Source organism: Erpetoichthys calabaricus, chromosome 16 (assembly GCF_900747795.2).
Source record: "Erpetoichthys calabaricus chromosome 16, fErpCal1.3, whole genome shotgun sequence".
In the NCBI taxonomy this organism is placed as follows: Eukaryota; Metazoa; Chordata; class Cladistia; order Polypteriformes; family Polypteridae; genus Erpetoichthys; species Erpetoichthys calabaricus.
The window spans coordinates 37,419,915-37,438,991 of record NC_041409.2 but is presented as its reverse complement, the minus strand read 5'-3'; the positions used below and the strand labels follow the sequence as shown (position 1 = coordinate 37,438,991).

The 19,077-nt window shown below is 40.9% G+C and overlaps 1 long non-coding RNA gene across 1 annotated transcript in view; it reads left to right on the top strand.

The window, feature by feature from the left end:
* Positions 1 to 19,077, top strand: part of LOC114666432 (uncharacterized) — a 37,366-nt gene that overhangs the window by 2,130 nt on the left and 16,159 nt on the right. The window contains exon 2 of the long non-coding RNA XR_003718582.2: positions 7,021 to 7,145. This is a non-coding gene — a long non-coding RNA (uncharacterized LOC114666432). The remainder of the gene's footprint in view (positions 1 to 7,020; positions 7,146 to 19,077) is intronic.

Sequence of the window (19,077 nt, the reverse complement as noted above, 5' to 3'; positions counted from 1 at the left end):
AATGTAATAATTTGTGCATCAGTTTCATTATCTATAAACACAGCAATAATTGAATATAATTATATAATTTAATATATAGTTAACATGATAATTCATAATGAAATTGCCTTGTTTTCTTACACAGAGCATGACAACACGTTTTTTTAGTCTTTTTTGGACAATATTTTTTGCAGAAAATTGCACTACTATGTTAGAGTAAGCCAATAGGTATCTTTAGCTGAAACGATTAGAAGGAGAGAAGTTGTGCATGCCACATCAACTGACCTAAGGGGCTAATCGCCTAATGGGATATGAGGGCTCAAAGTTACTCCTATTCACAAAACTTTTTTAAAAGAAAAAAGTGCCATTTTATGCAATTTCAAGGTTGCTGATTACAAATATGATCATATTTTGAATATTTGGCTCTTTACTAGTGGTCTTAGCCCTCTACGAACTATTCCCAGAAGGCTTACAATGACAAATTTCAAACAAAAGCATGTAGGGTATCACTTTAGGCAATTTCAAAGTCAGTGATTGCAAATGTTATTTTTCATTTTTCATCCTTTACTAGGAATCTAGCCCTTTATAGATCTCTGTTAGAGGGAGGAAAACTTACACATTTCTGTCACAGTCTAGCATATTTACACTTAAAACATTTAAGTGGAACTCACATTTTATTATTGTAAATATCTGACAGAACTGTTCTTGCTTATTATATATTTCCTCCTCATGAATAAATTATTTCATTTCTAATGAGTACTCCAGATTAGTGCGGATTATGCTTATTCAGACTAACTTTTACATCCCTATAGCCAAAATTGTAAGGGGTACACGATTATGACGTTAATAATTAATGATTATTGCCTTTGATAATATAATTGCAATTGTTCATTTCAGTTAACAGTACTACTATGTACCGCGTCTTACCATGTTGAAGGTTTGAACTCCTTAAAAAATTTATTAATGTGAAATTGTTAAATTGATTGGTTGAAAAATTAAAAATGTAGCATTTTATTTTGTGCAATAATGGTACCAATAATTATGAAGTAAACTTTAAATATAACACAAACATTTTTCTTTTTTCTCAAAACAAATGTAAAAGACCAGCCATCGCCACCACTCAAAAATGTAAACTGGAAAAATGCTAAACATGGGAGTGGTAATTTGGGGTTCTGTTATATTAAGAGAACAAAAGTTGCTTGTATATGTAAAAATTAAAGTGTATAATAAAATCTTAAATAACAGTAAAGCAAGATCAAGAAGTGAATATAAACACAGCCTTATACTATACTTCTATTTCATGGATATGTAAACACATTAAATTTTTAAAATATAGGCAGCTTCAGAAGTATTTAGATGATAGCACTTTGCTACATACTGATGTCTCCAGCAGTTGTGTCCCCATTCTTGAAGAAAATATTTTAGCAAAAGGCGCACTCATTTAAAGGAAGCAACATTTCAATCATCTACTTTTCAATGAAAATTCCTCATCAGTATAATGAAACATTATCGTCACACATGCTTTCATAGTTCTGCTTAACCACAAATAAGATGTGTTGTATAAAGTGACACTTGTTTCAGATCAGTTTCAGTTTGGAATAAACTAAAGGCAGTGCAACTTTGTGAAAATAATTGCTGGAGTTGGTGACGCATCTCTTGCCCTGGGCGTTGATTATTTTTTAAAACCTTTATTGCACACAATTTTAATTGGAGCCTTGTCTTTTGATAAATGAAATGTGATGGCTTCTTTTTATCTGAATTTGCTTTCAGTAGCCTAGTGAATACATGCCTGTGTTGTAATGGAAATGAGTAATTAATGGTTATCTATGTCTCAGACCAAATTCTACCAGGGCTTGGCGCTGCTAGCTTATCTTTCATGCGCTCTCCACAATTAAATATGTTGTTGAATTTTAAATGGTTGTCTTAAAGTTTGTTTGCAGTGCTGGAACAGGTTTCACAGTATGCCTTTTTGATCAACACCATGTTTATTGAAAACAAAATAATTCTAATTTAAAGACAATTCTGTTCATTTTTGCATTAAAATTTTTAAAATAGTGCCAGCCAAGCCTTTAATGACCTCTCGGGCACATCCATCAGCAGTGTGTCTGTTTATGGAGAGTGTCGGCCATGTCGAGAGGTTTACTTACCTTGGCAGTGACTGATTCATGTCTCTGGTGACTCTTCCTATGAAGTCAGTAGACAGATTGGGAGAGCATGGGGTCTTGAGGCCGCTGGAAATGGGTGTGTGGCATTCCCAATATCTATGCAAAAGGATAAAGGTCCAATTCTTTAGAGTCCTGGTGCTTCCTGTCTTGCTATTATATGGTTGCGAGACATGGACGCTATCCAGTGACCTGAGATGAAGACTGGACTCGTTTGGTACTGTGTCTCTCCGGAAAATCCTTGGGTACCGTTGGTTTGACTTTGTGTCGAATGAGCGGTTGCTCATGGAGTCCCAAATGAGGTACATTACCAGCATTGTGAGGGTGCGTCAGTTAAGGCACTACGGCCATGTGGCGTGTTTCCCCGAGGGTGATCCAGCTCGTAAGATCCTCATTGTTGGGGACCCGAGTAGCTGGACCATACCAAGGTGTCGCCCATGTAACATCTGGCTGCGGCAGATAGAGGGTCATTTCCGGACGGTGGGACTGAACCGTATGTTTGCCTGGGGGGTTGCCAACCGGGATCCCAAGTTGTTTCGGCGCGTAGTGGGTGCGGCAATGCACTGTACCAGTGCACTTGACTTGACCAGCCAGCTCAGCATTACTTCTAAATGTTTCTGGAAGTTGTTGCAAACATGAAAAAGAAGTGTACACTTTTTAAAAGATGCTACCCCTCTAAGGCAGGTTGAAATCTCAGTAATCAACATGTGCAGTGTACCATTCAATTTGTATGTCTGTAGTAAATGCCTTTGGTATTGGATTCCAGAAGGCAGTGTTAAGGTTTGTGATGAACCATATGTTAAAATGATAAATGCAATGCATTTTATTTCCAAAATATTTGCGATGCTCCATCTTTGGTAATGACAGAGACAGAGCAACAGGATGGACACACAGATACTTATCCTTTTATTAAAGTGAATTTTTAGGAACCAGATTCTTAAACAAGTGTTCAGCACAGTCACTTGTTATTCATATGATGTTAGTGCCATCGATTTTCAAATCTCATTGTTATAGTGAATGTTTCTGTGCTTGATTACAGCACCCATTTATTGTTTGGAGCAGTTAGTAACTGGGAAACCTCAATTCATGACAGGCCGGGTATGCTAAATGGAATGCAGTAATCTCCACTATTTGTGATTAATATGTCATGGCAGCTGTAGTCATAACTGTGATTAATATATGATTAATTGAGCAGCCCTACTGAATTGCTTATTTTACCTTTCACCATCTGTAATAAATGATCCATGCCAGGTCAAAAAACTATTGGATAATATTTTCAGAAAATAATAGAAATGTGTGCCACAGCATCAAGTTTTTGCTTTACTTAATGTATTACCTAGAAGCCAATTCTTGCTGTTAATGATGCATATTAACATAGTTTGTAATGTTAGGCCGTATACTTCTAAGTTCCATTTGCAGCAGTAATTAGCAATTTATATAAAGGAATATTCCACCCAAACATTGTGCTTTTTATGTTACTTTCCATTTATGGTTTGTATTGATGGCCAAGAAAAACTTTACTCTCATGCTGTCTTGAATGAGAATGGAAATAAAAAGTTTATGGTATAATACAAGCCAATGGTGACTAATGCTGTGCAGCATGAAAAATGTTCATGGAAAAAAGGAAAAAAAAAAATCTCCCATCACTTGTGTCTCATAATCTTCATATCAGTTATGCAGTTGTATGTATATACACCTAAGTTGTGAAGGTCCCCAGTACTTTAAATTAAATGTTCATTGTTTTGATCCTTGGAATGAGGACACAGGTTTGCTTAGTGTCCACTGTGAACTGTAACAGGATTTGTTAGGATTTGACACTTTTTTAATGAGAGTAGATTGGTTTTTCCCTTGATTTCCAGACATGGTTTTTATTTTAATTAACATAATATTCTTAAACCTGTTTAATTCCCTGTCTCTGTGAACCAGAGTAAATCCTAGCAGCAGTGGGAACAAGGTGGAAAACAGCCTAGCAAAGGACTCCAGGCCAATTGGTGTTCTGGTCACAGCTGGCACCTGCCTTCCACATGGTGCAATGCTGGGAAAAAGAGTAGTATTTTAGTGACCCTAAAATTTCATTAAGTGGTTTCAGCTCTCAAGTAAATTGATATAAAACTTGTCATCATGCATCACAGACACGAAGAAGAGGCTGTTCATTCTAGGCTGAAAAATTAAGTTGGAGATTTTATTTGTTGAACCTTCATCATTGTTTATATTTGGTAAACATAAAAATTTAATAAGAGGGCATATTTGCATGTGAATTAGATGCAAGAAGAAATTTCACTCCCGCTGTACATTTGAGAGTAATGACCCTGTAAATCTGTACTTTCTGGAGCTGTTGTTCGGTGAGGATTCAGCCAGTAAACTTATTACTGTCTAGTTCATAACTACTACTTAAGATAAGTCACTGAAATTAAAACCACAGAGTTGCCAGTCACTTTATCTGCCTTTGTCCTTTTATATACATTATATACAGGTATATCTAATTTTGCAGTCTTGTGTTTGCTCACTGTATACATTTAAATGCTGTTAATGAGCCATAATTTACTCTTATTATTTATCTGTTAATACACTCACAATTTACATTATATTCTTAGACCTACTTAATCCAGTTCAGAGTTACAGGAACTCTTATTTGATTATTTGCACACTTATTGAATTGTCTAGCATTTTAGGTCTAGTTGAGATGCATCTGCTTATTTTGAGTCTTAATGTAACTGGATCAAAAGTATGATTAATTTTTAAAGACTTTATGCACTTTTAAGAATGTTGCCCACACTTTTTTCTCACAAATTGATGATTTGGCCATCTACCTATCCATTATCTGTTTTAATGTGTCTAGCTGAATCAGCCGTTCTCAAATCTGTGTATGGAAATAATTATCCACTTTTTTCATAGACCATTACAGGCAATTTGAGCACAGGGCGCCGATTTAGTCATCATCCTTTACATCACCTTGTAATAATAGAGGCACAAGTTCTAAATTTAACAATCACAGCGAAGTACTATATGTAAACAGTGCAATTCACTATCAAAATAGAACGTGAGCGCAGTGGGCTTGTTTTTCTGACAACATATTGTCGTAGCAAGGGATCATCTTAAACCCTGTACTGATGAGTTTAGTTTTACACAAGGAAGTATGGTAAAGTAAGTGTTACAGGTGAACCTGTGTAGTTTTTAAGCTCCATTTGGACCTGTTTAGTTTTATACCAGGAGGTGGTGTAAAGTCAATGCTTGAAGTGGGCAAATATGCCTGTTCGTGCCTCATGGATACTAGTACTTAGTGTAAGTGTACCAGAGCATTCAGTCAGTTTTGACCACATTTGCATCCCTTGTTTATAACAACAGTATGTCTGTTTGTACCTCCAAGAAGGACACCTCTCAAGCTATTTGATGTAAATTTTATGTAACCCTGCACCTATGAATATTAGAAGGATTTAGGCCACTTTGGTACTAAATCTAATAAACACATGCACAATGTCAATGTGACCCACTTTTTTAAAAAGCTGATTCTGACTTGTTTGGAAATTTGCATCCCTAACTACCTGTTGTTCAACCTTTGTCATATCTCTGCATGAAAATTAAGATGAATGAAAGTACCCATTTCACAAATTGAGAGAAAGCAAGGAGCCAGACTCAATATGCATTTGGGGGACTGCCACCAGTTAATACAGCCCACTTGATTGGTGCTTCCTAAAGGAAGTGATGTGTGCCTTTTTTTGAGATTTTGCCTACACATATTAAGGTAAGTAATTCAAGTTATATCAGAGCATGCTCTCAACCTCAGTTTAATTCTCCCTCAGTGTTCTGAAATTGTCAAACCACTATTTTGGATCAGCACCCTACACATTTTGCTCCTACCAGTTCATGATCTTCTATTGTGTCAACAAATTCCTACATATAGTTATGGCCACATGAATTGTGCTCGAAGCATCAGCTAACATTTTTTTTTTTTTAATAAACTCTTTCTATCTGCTCTTTCACTGTCTGTACTTTTTAATTTCCCTTACTATTCCTGATGAACTTCACTTCTTCCTTGACTATTCTTTTTCTGGTACAAAACTGAAAGAAATTGCTTGCTAATACAGATAGTTTCATAAGTGAGACTGTAGAGGCTGTTCATTTTTTACACCTTTGTTATAATGCAGAAGAGGTATAATTTTATTTTATCTAAGGACCTGGGATCATAATGCTGGTAGACTCAGATATTAGCTGTATGGAAATATAGTGTTAAAGAAGAAAATGACAGATTTGACCTAAGGTACAGCAGACCAAAAAGGCCATTGCAGAAGACTTTTACACAGCCTAATATAGATAATGGAGATCCCTTTAATATCTCAGAAGTCTTTTATCTGGCTCTGATATGATATTGTGTAGAGATGGAAAGAGCAAGTTTAGAGGAATTTGGAGTTTCTATGGTTGCAGTGGTGATTTAAAAGGTCCATAGTTACAAGACCTAAGGTTGGATGATATCTACCTACAATTCCTGAAGGCACTGGGATATCACCTTGGAACTGGCAGAATGGAATGTTAACATGTGTTTTTGTAAATGTATAAAGCCTTTGGCAGGGTTTTGAGACTGGGGCACTGTTAAACAGCTGAATATCATATCCAGAAGATGCAGTGTGCATTTTGTCCTGGATGTGCAACAGTGGACCATCACACTTTGCTCTTCTGCATCTATTATTTGCAGTTCCAAGAACATTTTTCATTCACCTGGAGTAGAGTCCTTTCAGTGTGTGCACTGGATTCTGCTATGGGCATGGGTTGTCCTCTTTGTGAAAAGGAGTACACTGCCGAGGCTGGTAAAATATTCAGTTTGAGAATCTAATGTTCAAGTCTCAGCTGTTTTCCAATAATGTTTTCATCTTTGTCTCATCAGACTATGATCTCTGGTGCCCACTGCAAAGGATCAAGGGCGAGTGTGATGCCATTGGAATGAGATTCACCATGTCCAAATTTGAGGTCATGGTCCTGTCCCATAAGAAAGCAGCTTGTTGTTTCCAGGTAAGAGTCAAGCAGCAGATGAGTTCAAGTACATCCAGATTTTGTTTATAAGTGAGCACAGAGTTGATCCTGGCATTGACCTAAAAATCAGTAAAGTGGCAGCAGTTTTGCAGAGGTTGTACTGGACTGTGAAGGAGACTCAACAGCTGAATCCATTGGAGAAGCCGTTGATTTATCTGTCTACTTTGCCATTTTCTCTTGTTGTAATGACCAAATATATGAACGGTAATTGTGAGTACAAGCCACCAAAATGGGATTCCTGTGTGGTGCAACTGGGCTCACTCTCTGTGATAGGTTGAGGATATACACAAAGTGCTTGAAATGCAAATAAATTAGAAAATTGAATAGGTGAAAGGGACTCTAGATATCTATCTGCCTTTTAAGTTTACAAAAATCTTATTGAGCAGATTGCTTGAATTGAGATTGCCTTTGCCATTCCATCATTTTTTTCCTTTTTCAGATTGTTTGAAACAGAGGGCAGAAGTTGACTCAAAACATATTTTTCTAAGTGATGCGTTTCAAAGGAACACATCAAAATACCACAACCTTGAGTATAAGCAGAAGAAATTTGTAAAGCAACTACTTGATCCATACACAATAACTTATTAATTGGGTATTTATAGAAAAATTACAACTCCAAATACTTCTGCAGTTGTTTTGCTAGCACTCCACTGGAGTGTGTTCATCACTGCAGGAAGCACTACAGCTCCCCAGAGGTTCTTGTTTAAACCAGACAAGGTCAATATTCTACTAATCATTATGTAGTGAATGGTTGCATTATAGTCCTGTAAAATTTAACCCAGAAGGAGACGCAGGTGCCAGATTAACTAAGAAAAAAATACATAATTTAAAACCTAAACAGCATTATATTCAAACCAAAATTTTAAAGTAAACTTACCAAATAACTCTGTAGCCATAATGCTAACAAGCACTCTTTTGCTGTAATTTACTGCAGGTCATGTTACTTTTTGGTACAGTTTTGTTAAATGTTTTTTTTTTTTTTTTTTTTATGAAAAACAATGCAGAGTTACTTGAGAGTGTTATGGAATGGAGTTGTTTGCACATACTTTTGGCCCACCTAACTGAGATCCCCCTGCAGCTCTAGTCCGCTATAGATGAAAAAGTGTTTGCATGGAGACAAATAATCCTACACATCATTTCAATTTCTCTTCGATTTAAAATACAGTCTTTGTTCAGTCCCCCAGCCACCACAAGCAAGACTCAGGGTTTTGTTAACTGACAGTAATTACCCGTTTTTTTACTTTTAAGACAGTCGTTTACTAGCGAAGCATGCTATATCATCTTTGATTTTTAGCTTAAATCTTTTTAAGGAGAAAACTGCTTATACTTGATATCATTTAACAGTATTTTGTTATGCTTTATACAGGATGAGCCAAAAAGAAGTACTACATTTCAAACGTTTATTCTACAAAAACATTACAAGATAAAATACATTTCATTACGACACAAGAAAGGGTATACAAAATACATTTTTTTCCCACTGTGTTTTAAAAATGATGTCTTCAAGGTGGTGGCCATCATTAGCGATACACTCTTCGAGACGATTTCTGAACTCTTGCCTGACTCGTTCAGCCATTTCAAGGGGAATAGCGGCAATTTTGTGGTGAATAGCATCCTTGAGGGCTTCAGGGTTTTGAGGTCAGTGTGTGTATACCTTTGGCTTCTGATAGCCCCACAAGAAGAAATCACACTGAGCGAGATCAGGCGAATGTCAAGGCCACCCGACATCGCTACTTAGGGAGATCAGCTTTCCTGGAAACATTTCCTGCAAAACTTGCATGATCTCCGCGCCATATGAGCTGTTGCTCCATCCTATTGAAACCAGGAATCCACGACATCCATTTCTTCCAGTTGGGGCTGCAAAAAGTTCTCTAGCATTTCAATTTAAGGTTCTGAAGTGACAGTGACCATTGCTCATCAAAAAAGTAGGAAACTATGATGCCAAATTCTGCAACAGTGCACTAAACTGTAACACGCTCACTGTGCAGGGGTCTCTGAAGTTCACGAGGGTTGGTTTCAGCCCAATAACAAAAGCTTTGCTTATTTATGCAACCATTCAAATGGAAATGTGCCTCATCACTGCACGTAATGATGGCATCTCGATGAACGGTTTGCAGAATGTTTGCACACAACTCTCTCTGGCTCTCCCAGTGTCTGTCATTGAGTTCCTACACTACCATCATTTTGTATGGATGGAAATTAAGGTCCTCATGCAAAATCCTCCTCAAAGATGTGTTGAAAATGCCTAAGGCAGAAGTATGTTTGCACACTGAACATCTAGGAAACTGCAAAATTGATGCCCTTACAGCTTGGATGTTTTCAGGCATTTCTACAGTCAGAGGACGGCCAGGAGATTTTCTGTTCAATGTTGTACCTGTCTGATTAAATTTAACCATCCGCTGAAGAATTGTTTTCCGATTTGGGACGTCACAGTTAGGAGGAATGCTGAAGTGCGTTCGGAAGGCGCGTTGTGTAGTGATGATGGATTCGTTGTTTTTGAAGAACGCATTGACAGCAAAAGCACTGTGCGCACTTGACCAAGGCATGTTGCTGACTGAAAACTACAAGGGATTGACTATCAAAGGCTGCCTCTACCTTGCGCAATGACCTTGAGAAATGTAGTACAGTAATCCCTCCTCCATCGCGGGGGTTGCGTTCCAGAGCCACCCGCGAAATAAGAAAATCCGCGAAGTAGAAACCATATGTTTATATGGTTATTTTTATATTGTCATGCTTGGGTCACAGATTTGCGCAGAAACACAGGAGGTTGTAGAGAGACAGGAACGTTATTCAAACACTGCAAACAAACATTTGTCTCTTTTTCAAAAGTTTAAACTGCTCCATGACAAGACAGAGATGACAGTTCTGTCTCACAATTAAAAGAATGCAAACATATCTTCCTCTTCAACGGAGTGCGCGTCAGAGAGAGAAAAGCAAACAAATCAATAGGGCTGTTTTAAGTATGCGAAGCACCGCCGGTACAAAGCTGTTGAAGGCAGCAGCTCACACCCCCTCCGTCAGGAGCAGGGAGAGAGAGAGAGCCAGAGAAAAACAAAGTCAAAAATCAATACGTGCCCTTTGAGCTTTTAAGTATGCGAAGTACAGTGCAGCATGTCGCTTCAGGAAGCAGCTGCACACAGAAGGTAGCAACGTGAAGATAATCTTTCAGCATTTTTAGACGAGAGTCCCTATCGTCTAGGTGTGCGAACAGCCCAAGAGAGAGAGAGAGAGAAAGTAAGTTGGGTAGCTTCTCAGCCATCTGCCAATAGCGTCCCTTGTATGAAATCAACTGGGCAAACCAACTGAGGAAGCATGTACCAGAAATTAAAAGACCCATTGTCCGCAGAAATCCGCGAACCAGCAAAAAATCCGCGATATATATTTAAATATGCTTACATATAATATCCGCGATGGAGTGAAGCCGCGAAAGGCAAAGCACGATATAGCGAGGGATCACTGTACTTCATTTTGGCTCACCCTGCATAAAGAAGTAGCCCTGCTGAATGTTTTTTTGAGGTAAGTTACAATTTTTAGTCCAAGATAGTGTGGCATAGAGTTGACTTCTTATATCTAGAGTCAATGATATGAGTGTGTTATGTGTTTTATATAAAGTTCTTGTTCCAGAATGGATTTTAAAAAATATACTCTGTGTGTATATATTATAGCGCTATATTAAATTTGATAATAAAGTTGTAAACGTAATTAACACATTGACAGTTGGACTGTTTATTACTCAGCTTCTGCAGTATAGGCCTATGGATATATGATAAATAAGCTCTATCAAAACTTATAAAAATGTAAATAAATAAATGCATTAGAAAGCAACAGTTTTATTATTGACAGTAACTGTGAAAACTTTGAAAATGTAAGTAAATCCCTTGAAAACTGTAAAGAAACAACTAATTACTTTATTTTCATCAGTAACACGACTAAAAGTCAGCATTTGAATGAGAATCCTGGAAGCATGGCACCATGCAGAGTACAGGCTTAGAAGCACATGTGCCGCCATCCTTGTGATGAAGAATTACCTTAGGGTCATCTATCCGCATCGGTACCAGGACCTCACATCATCCAAGTGTTTGTCATTATTTTGATCCCTATCATTATCATCAAAATATTAATCTTGCAACAAATGTAGTTATTTCATAAAATCAGTAGTGCTACAGACTATTTATAACATTTTCTGCCAGCTGAATAAAAAACAATGGATATCCATTAAATGGCAGCACTCTAGTAGGTAACTGAGACACAGCAGCAGAGATTGCCAGCCTGCTAGCAGTGTCTATAGTGTCTGTATAGTGAGGTATGAGTTACAGTGGGGCAAAAAAGTATTTAGTCAGCCACCAATTGTGCAAGTTCTCCCACTTAAAAAGATGAGAGAGGCCTGTAATTTCATCATAGGTATACCTCAACTATGAGAGACAAAATGAGAAAAAAAATCCAGAAAATCACATTGTCTGATTTTTAAAGAATTTATTTGCAAATTATGGTGGAAAATAAGTATTTGGTCACCTACAAACAAGCAAGATTTCTGGCTCTCACAGACCTGTAATTTCTTCTGTAAGAGGCTCCTCTGTCCTCCACTCGTTACCTGTATTAATGGCACCTGTTTGAACTCGTTATCAATATAAAGGACTCCTGTCCACAACCTCAAACAGTCACACTCCGAACTCCACTATGGCCAAGACCAAAGAGCTGTCAAAGGGCACCAGAAACAAAATTGTAGACCTGCACCAGGCTGGGAAGACTGAATCTGCAATAGGTAAACCGCTTGGTGTGAAGAAATCAACTGTGGGAGCAATTATTAGAAAATGGAAGACATACAAGACCACTGATAATCTCCCTCGATCTGGGGCTACACGCAAGATCTCACCCCGTGGGGTCAAAATGATCACAAGAACGGTGAGCAAAAATCCCAGAACCACACGGGGGGACCTAGTGAATGACCTGCAGAGAGCTGGGACCAAAGTAACAAAGGCTACCATCAGTAACACACTACGCCGCCAGGGACTCAAATCCTGCAGTACCAGTACATGTGCAGGCCCATCTGAAGTTTGCTAGAGAGCATTTGGATGATCCAGAAGAGGATTGGGAGAATGTCATATGGTCAGATGAAACCAAAATAGAACTTTTTAGTAAAAACTGTACTCGTCGTGTTTGGAGGAGAAAGAATGCTGAGTTGCATCCAAAAAACACCATACCTACCATAAAGCATGGGGGTGGAAACATCATGCTTTGGGGCTGTTTTTCTGCAAAGGGACCAGGACGACTGATCCGTGTAAAGGAAAGAATGTATCGTCAGATTTTGAGTGAAAACCTCCTTCCATCAGCAAGGGCATTGAAGATGAAACGTGGCTGGGTCTTTGAGCATGACAATGATCCCAAACACACCGCCCGGGTAATGAAGGAGTGGCTTCGTAAGAAGCATTTCAAGGTCCTGGAGTGGCCTAGCCAGTCTCCAGATCTCAACCCCATAAATAATCTTTGGAGGGAGTTGAAAGTCCATGTTGCCCAGCGACAGCCCCAAAACATCACTGCTCTAGAGGAGATCTGCATGGAGGAATGGGCCAAAATACCAACAACAGTGTGTGAAAACCTTGTGAAGACTTACAGAAAACGTTTGACCTGTGTCATTGCCAACAAAGGGTATATAACAAAGTATTGAGATGAACTTTTGTTATTGACCAAATACTTTTTTTCCACCATAAGTTGCAAATAAATTCTTCAAAAATCAGACAATGTGATTTTCTGGATTTTTTTTTTCTCATTTTTTCTCTCATAGTTGAGGTATACCTATGATGAAAATTACAGGCCTCTCTCATCTTTTTAAGTGGGAGAACTTGCACAATTGGTGGCTGACTAAATACTTTTTTGCCCCACTGTATCTCATGCCTGCTTTGACCAGCTCAGTTAACTTTTACCTCGCGTTCAAAGTGTTAAATGTTAAACAAAACATGTAAATCTGTGTACAGTGATCCCTCGCTATATCGTGCTTCGCCTTTCGCGGCTTCACTCCATCGCGGATTTTATATGTAAGCATATTTAAATATATATCGCGGATTTTTTGCTGGTTCGCGGATTTCTGCGGACAATGGGTCTTTTAATTTCTGGTACATGCTTCCTCAGTTGGTTTGCCCAGTTGATTTCATATAAGGGACGCTATTGGCAGATGGCGGAGAAGCTACCCAACTTACTTTTCTCTGTCTCTCTTGCGCTGACTTTCTCTGATCCTGACGTAGGGGGATTGAGCAGGGGGGCTGTTCGCACACCTAGACGATACGGACGCTCGTCTAAAAATGCTGAAAGATTATCTTCACGTTGCTATCTTTTGTGCAGCTGCTTCCTGAAACGACATGCTGCACGGTGCTTCGCATACTTAAAAGCTCGAAGGGCACGTATTGATTTTTGACTGAAAAACAAACTCTGTCTCTCTCTATCTCTCTCTCTCTCTCTCTCTCTCCCTGCTCCTGACGGAGGGGGTGTGAGCTGCCGCCTTCAACAGCTTTGTGCCGCGGTGCTTCGCATACTTAAAAGCCAAACAGCCCTATTGATTTGTTTGCTAGAGATTGTTTTCTCTATCTATGTGACATTCTGTGCTCCTGACACGCACTCCTTTGAAGAGGAAGATATGTTTGCATTCTTTTAATTGTGAGACGGAACTGTCATCTCTGTCTTGTCATGGAGCACAGTTTAAACTTTTGAAAAAGAGACAAATGTTTGTTTGCAGTGTTTGAATAACGTTCCTGTCTCTCTACAACCTCCTGTGTTTCTGTGCAAATCTGTGACCCAAGCATGACAATATAAAAATAACCATATAAACATATGGTTTCTACTTCGCGGATTTTCTTATTTCGCGGGTGGCTCTGGAACGCAACCCCCGCGATGGAGGAGGGATTACTGTATACAAATCTGTGCAAACTCGGAAATGAGATTTTCTGTTGGTTTATTTGTGCCTTGTAGGTAATTTTTATGTGTGAACTGTGTGTAGTAAGTGTGACCCCGCCTTTAAGGAGATTACCCAAAATGCCATGTGGTTCAGCTTGATTGGTGAGTCAATGAGAACAAGAAGAAAGAGGACCTTAATTTTAACTATAGTTTTAGAATGTTTTATTAGAATGATGTGAAAAGTGTGCCTTGAAGTGGGAATCCTGAGAAAGACCTAAATGATTGTATGTGCTGTGTAATATGCTTGGCATATAATGCAAAGTATGGTAACGTTTTCGGATGTGTGGAATTGGATGGCTCGTCAATGGAGCAGAGCTGTAGAGGTCTTCAGCTGGATTCCATTGGCTGTGTTTGTTTGGCAATGGTGAAGGGTAAATAAGTCAGTGAGAGATAAAGAAGTTCAGGGCTCCAGACTGTGACTAAAATGGTCTCAAATGCAACCAAAAATAGGCTTTGGTGATTATTACTTGTACTTGGTTCACCAACTGCAAAAGAAATTGTTTAAACTTTAAACAAATGATATTGTAGCACATGCAAAAGGCCATTTTTTTTTATTAGTGCGCAAATTTGCTGTTAATGTTAGTAATGCAAGTACAGGGTTAGATTCCCCTGCATCCAACTACATTCTAGTAAAGGCTCGTTTATACTTGATGTGTCCCCATTGGGCGTGAGGGCTTTACGGAGACATACATTTTTCTAATTGTGCTGTGTGGCTGACACAGCGGCCTTGTATCCCAAATGGTGAATTTCAAGAAAAGCCAGGTTATGCTTTGCCAAAATGATGAACAATGGGCTAAATATTCAACAGGTCATCAGAATGTAAGGAAGACATTAAAAACATTAGAAATACATTAGCCCATCATGTAGGTCCTTTGCTATGAAGATATCTATGACCTGTGGAATTCAGGGCCTCTTCTGATTTCGTGCAAGCACACTAAGAGATGGTTGTCATGTTTTTCATGCATCTTTGTGCACTTTTTCTCTTTTGATTTAATGCATGCTCCATGTTTTGTTATTGGACTTCTGTGCTCGTCACGGATTGTCCATAACGAACACCATGTTCAAGCATAGGGGTGTTCATATGTGCACTTGGCACCAGGACACCCTAGGCCTCAGTTCGATGATCGACTTTGTGGTCGTGTCGTCGGACTTGCGGCCACATGTCTTGGACACTCGGGTGAAGAGAGGGGTGGAGCTGTCAACTGATCACCACCTGGTGGTGAGTTGGCTTCGATGGTGGGGGAGGATGCCGGTCAGGCGTGGTAGGCCCAAACGTGTTGTGAGGGTCTGCTGGGAACGTCTGGCAGAGCCCCCTGTCAGAAGTAGCTTCAACTCCCACCTCCGGCAGAACTTCGACCACATCCCGAGGGAGGTGGGGGACATTGAGTCCGAATGGGCCATGTTCCGTGCCTCTATTGTTGAGGCAGCTGACCGGAGCTGTGGCCGTAAGGTGGTCGGTGCCCGTCGTGGCGGCAATCCCCGAACCCGCTGGTGGACACCGGCGGTGAAGGATGCTGTCAAGCTGAAGAAGGAGTCCTACAGGACCCTTTTGTCCTGTGGGACCCCGGAGGCAGCTGATAGGTACTGGCAGGCCAAGCGGAATGCGGCTTTGGTGGTTGCTGAGGCAAAAACTCAGGCGTGGGAGGAGTTTGGGGAGGCCATGGAGAATGACTTTCGGACGGCTTCGAGGAGATTCTGGTCCACCATCCGGCGTCTCAGGAAGGGGAAGCAGTGCAGTGTCAACACTGTATATGGTGGGGATGGTGCGCTGCTGACCTCGACTCGGGATGTTGTGGGTCGGTGGGGGGAATACTTCGAAGACCTCCTCAATCCCATTAACATGCCTTCCAATGAGGAAGCAGAGCCTGGGGACTCAGAGGTGGGCTCCCCCATCTCTGGGACTGAGGTCACCGAGGTGGTCAAAAAACTCCTTGGTGGCAGGGCCCCGGGGGTGGATGAGATACGCCCGGAGTTCCTCAAGGCTCTGGATGTTGTAGGACTGTCTTGGCTGACACGCCTCTGCAACATCGCATGGACATCAGGGACAGTGCCTCTGGATTGGCAGACCGGGGTGGTGGTCCCCCTCTTTAAGAAGGGGGATCGGAGGGTGTGTTCCAACTACAGAGGGATCACACTCCTCAGCCTCCCTGGAAAAGTCTATTCAGGGGTCCTGGAGAGGAGGGTCCGTCGGATAGTCGAGCCTCGGATTCAGGAGGAACAGTGTGGTTTTCGTCCTGGTCGTGGAACAGTGGACCAGCTCTATACCCTTAGCAGGGTCCTGGAGGGTGCATGGGAGTTTGCCCAACCAGTCTACATGTGTTTTGTGGACTTAGAAAAGGCATTCGACCGTGTCCCTCGGGGAATCCTGTGGGGGGTACTCCCTGATAAGGGCTGTTCAGTCCCTGTACGATCGGTGCCAGAGCTTGGTCCGCATTGCCGGCAGTAAGTCGAACCCGTTTCCAGTGAGAGTTGGACTCCACCAGGGCTGCCCTTTGTCACCGATTCTGTTCATATCTTTTATGGACAGAATTTCTAGGCGCAGCCAGGGTGTTGAGAGGGTCCAGTTTGGTGGGCTCAGGATTGGGTCACTGCTTTTTGCGGATGATGTTGTCCTGTTTGCTTCATCGGGCCGTGATCTTCGGCTCTCTCTGGATCGGTTCGCAGCCGAGTGTGAAGCGGCTGGGATGAGAATCAGCACCTCCAAATCCGAGACCATGGTCCTCAGCCGGAAAAGGGTGGAGTGCCCTCTCAGGGTTGGTAGCGAGATCCTGCCCCAAGTGGAGGAGTTCAAGTATCTCGGGGTCTTGTTCACGAGTGAGGGAAGAATGGAGCGTGAGATCGACAGGCGGATCGATGCGGCATCCGCAGTAATGCGGGCATTGCATCGGTCTGTCGTGGTGAAAAAGGAGCTGAGCCGCAAGGCGAAGCTCTCAATTTACCAGTCGATCTATGTTCCTACCCTCACCTATGGTCATGAGCTATGGGTAGTGACCGAAAGAACGAGATCGCGAATACAAGCAGCTGAAATGAGTTTCCTCCGCAGGGTGTCTGGGCTTTCCCTTAAAGATAGGGTGAGAAGCTCAGTCATCCGGGAGGGGCTCAGAGTAGAGCCGCTGCTCCTCCGCATCGAGAGGAGTCAGATGAGGTGGCTCGGGCATCTGATCAGGATGCCTCCTGGACGCCTCCCTGGTGAGGTGTTCCGGGCACGTCCAACCGGGAGGAGGCCCCGGGGAAGACCCAGGACACGCTGGAGGGACTATGTCTCTCGACTGGCCTGGGAACGCCTTGGGATTCTCCCGGAAGAGCTAGAAGAAGTGGCCGGGGAGAGGGAAGTCTGGGCATCTCTGCTCAAGCTGCTGCCCCAGCGACCCGACCTCGGATAAGCGGGAGACAATGGAATGAAATGGATGGCATGCTCCATGCAAAATACCGACCTATCTGTTCGTAAACATGTGAATGAAATAGTTTAAGTTCTATAAAAAAATGCATTGCTTATCATGACCATTCCTTTATATTGGGGGAGGATCTCAATTTAATGCAGGTATTATCCTATAAAGCTCTTTTTCCTGTATATTACATGTACAGCTGATCATGGTCATGATCAAATGTTTTTAAAAAACTTGTAGAAAGCATTAAATGGTAATCTTTATCTGCTGTGTCTCCTTGCAAAATGAACTCTGGGTAGTTGAAATGGTGCACAATGTCTTTAATAAGCCTATCAGGCATTCTTCTGTGGCATGTTCATATCTACTGTGCCCCGTCCATCCGTTCCACCAGAGGGAACACTCATTTCCACAACTGAGCCTTTGCTGTAGAAATGCATGCCCCTGTAAGCTGCTTGCAGAATGAACACTTTAGAGCTAAAATTGTTCAAAATTTATTTTTAAAGGCTGTAGACAGTTTTCTATACCAGTTTCATATTTAATGTGCCTCTCCATCCCATCCACTGGAGGAGATGCTCATTTCCACAGCTGAGCGTTTCTGTTTACAAAATAAACACTAGACAGATGACATTGAGCTAAGCCTATTTAAAAAGACTCCAGGAAGTCTTTTGTCACTTTTTTTCCTCCACTGTGCCCTTTTGTCCTACCCACTGGAAGGGACACTTATTTCCCCAGCTTGAGCAGAGCCGTAAAAATGCGTGCTCCCTTTCTGCTGCTTACAAAATAAACACTTGACAGCTGACATTCTTCGAAATGAAAGATTTCAGAAAGTCTTTTAAAACACTTTCGTGTCTACTGTGGCCGTCTGCCCTATCCACCAGAAGACACTCATTTCCATGGCTGGAGAACAGCTGTAGAAATGCATGCCCCCTGCCTGCTGCTTGCATGATAAATACTGGAATTATAAAATTGTCTAAACATTATTTAAAAACATTGAAGGAAGTCTTCTGTATCGCGTTCATGCCTACTGTGCCCCTCTGTCCCATCCATTCAAGGAGACAATTATTTCCTCTGCTAGGCCTTTGCTGTAGAATTGAGTGCCCCCAGTTGTCTGTTTTCAAAATAAAGACTGGACAGCTAATGACTGAAAAAGTCTATGCCTTACTACAGCTGATATGGAAAACATACCAGCCACAAAAGCAAGCATGAGCTGAAAGCAATTGGTGTGGAATTAGGCTGTTCTATACACACATCATCTTCTGCAGTGAAGACCCAGTATTGGTCGCCCCACATTTACTTGGCACTTTCTGTTTTTCTGCACTCATATCACACCATATAGAACATCCTGCTGCCAGATGATTTAAACACTTTTGTAGAAAATTAGACACTTTTAATCGGTATCAAGAAGTCTTCTTAAAGAACACTTGTGATTTCAGGGCTGTACAAACGGAATGAAGATTACTTAAAAATCTGATTAAAGGCAAATTCTGAGACAAGTCTTTTTAACAGTTTTTGGGAAGTCTTTTTGTGCAATATTGTCAGTTTTCCGCAATATTGTATATCCTTTTGAGCCTATTCAGCAG